General features: G+C 30.0%; 1 protein-coding gene across 7 annotated transcripts in view; it reads left to right on the forward strand.

Moving 5' to 3' along the window:
• LOC117174733 (cyclin-dependent kinase 4-like) overlaps window positions 1-2,323 on the forward strand; it is a 549,135-nt gene that overhangs the window by 419,094 nt on the left and 127,718 nt on the right. Inside the window, exon 1 of one of the 7 annotated variants that reach the window (XM_033364065.1) lies at window positions 1,448-1,488. The exons of the other annotated variants lie outside the window; for them this stretch is intronic. The gene's annotated coding sequence lies outside the window, so the exon portion shown is untranslated. Of the gene's footprint in view, window positions 1-1,447; window positions 1,489-2,323 lie in introns of those variants that run through there. 7 annotated transcript variants of the gene reach the window in all.

A 2,323-nucleotide genomic window follows, 5' to 3' on the forward strand; every position in this document is an offset into this window, starting at 1 on the left:
ATTACATTTTTCGGTTGAATTATCAACTATAAATATTTTTTGGTTGTAAGTCGTTCTGTTGTAAATGCAACTATATTGTTAAAAATTAAAACCATAATTTTTTGGTGGAAATACTCTTTTTGTTTTTAAAATTAAATAATTTCGTTGAAAGTTCATGTATTTTGTTGAAAATTGACCTTGTTTAGTAGAAATGTAATCTTTTTGGTTGAAAATGTATCATTATTGGTCAAAAATGCAATTTTGCATTTTGCAATTTTTGTAGATCATGAATTTTCTTGGTCGAAAATTCATCTGATTGTTTGAAAATTTAACCACTTTGTTTAAAATTAATTTTTTTTGTTATAAAAATTATTTATCTTTATCTGAAAATGTAACTATTATATGATTGATTAAAAATTAATCCTATATATTGGTTAAGTTGGAAAATCGTTTTGTTTTATAGAACATTAATCTTCTTGGTCACAAATTCACCTTTTCCCTGCTGCAGCATAATTGTTATCTGGGTCTTCAATACCATACATTTATTCAAATTCTGAAATATTCAATTACTCACTTTTCAAAAGGATTTATTTACACATAGTTTATCTTGTAATCCATTTAATGGTTATGTATGTGCAGTTTTGTAATGTTAGTGCAGTTCAATAATTAAATTTATGATAAAATAACTCTGACAGAAGAAATGTCATTTTTAATATTTCTGGCTTTCAACAGTGTTGGCACGTTAGAGACACGGCAGGATAAGCGGTAAAAAAAAGTATCCTCTCGATAAAAATAGTAACTCCAGAAACAAGGCGACTTCGTTTAATGGATGTGAGTGAAGGAAGCAGGGCCGCCGACAAATAAACAGAGTAAACACAGGGCTATGTGAATTATATGTCTAAGACGTTGAGGCGGCCCTGCTTTCTTGTCTTTCATCCGTTTACTAGAGTTGGCTTACTTCTGTAGTTGCTCTTGTCATCGCAATGTCACTTTTTTCCTATCACTTTTCTTGTTTTTTCCACGTGCCAACGACTGATTAGGTTGAGAAATATCCAAAATCATATTGCTTGCGTAAAAGCCATTTTATCATAAATTTAATCATTGCAATAAACTCGCATAAAAAACTGCGCATGTGGAGACATTAAACTGCTTCCTATCTACATTTTTTCACAAGATAATGTATTTCTCAATGAACTGCCATTAAACAGTAAATTATTAAATATTTCAGAATTTTTAAAATTGTATTGCATTGAAGAATGTTGACAGAATATCTGTTGATTTTTTTCAGATGTTGTCTAACGTTGAACTCGTTCTGGGAACAGGTAAAAGTCAACGCTTGAAAAACGAGGCTGAAAACCCCTGTTTTTGTGGATCTTTGGGTTCTAAATATTGGCAAAAATATTTTCCGATAAAAGTGATCATATCGTTAAATTCGGAAGACTTCAAGCTTTCAGATTCTTTTTATCAAGGAATTCTGAGACTTTTTTAAAGGAGCGGCAACGAAAAGAAGTGAGAGGCCCCGACTTCAGTTACTTGTTTCTTCTGAATCATGTCATTGTCAGATACCTGGGGTAGGAGTTCATATCACAGTTCTGATACATCTAGCAAATCTTACAGTACAGACTAAAAGTTTTAAAACACTTCTTTTTTGATAATTCTTTTGTAAGTTCTCTTAATTTTAAGTATGTTAGAGCTAGAATTCTTTCTCTTTAAAGAACTAAATTCCCTCAAAATTCTGTAAAAAATCAGCCCATAATGAAGCTTATTTGTCTACTTTTTAACCAGATATTGAAAAAATAGTATATATTTAAATGTTTTTTTTTAATTTTCAATAGAATAAAAATGAAATATGTACATATTTGGAGGAAAGAATATAGCACAAAGAATATTGAAATTTTTCTAACTTATTGTTACAACTTCAAGTCGTTGCGATTTGATAAGGCAATTTTCACGATTTATATTCATAAGCTGGTACAATACTGTGAACAAATAGCTTTAAAATAAGCCCAAGAACATGAAAAAACATTTATTATGAAAGAAGTTATTGAAAATTTAAGAAAACATTGAAATATATACTATTCTTGAAATATGTACTTGAAAAATAGGCAAAATAGGCCTCAATAATGGCTCATTTTCTACAAAATTTATTGATACCTGATCCATCTGTAAAATTCGATGTTTCTATCAAAATATAATTTTCTGCTACTAGGCAGTCTGATAAGTCCCTGAAAAATGAAACACTGAGACGTTTTTTTGGCCAAAGTCGGTTTTATTTTTCAACATACTCTCCTTTTAGGCCGATACAGCGAGTCCAACGATTTTCTAACTTTTTGATACCGTCCGA

This window comes from Belonocnema kinseyi, chromosome 6 (assembly GCF_010883055.1).
Source record: "Belonocnema kinseyi isolate 2016_QV_RU_SX_M_011 chromosome 6, B_treatae_v1, whole genome shotgun sequence".
NCBI lineage: Eukaryota > Metazoa > Arthropoda > Insecta > Hymenoptera > Cynipidae > Belonocnema > Belonocnema kinseyi.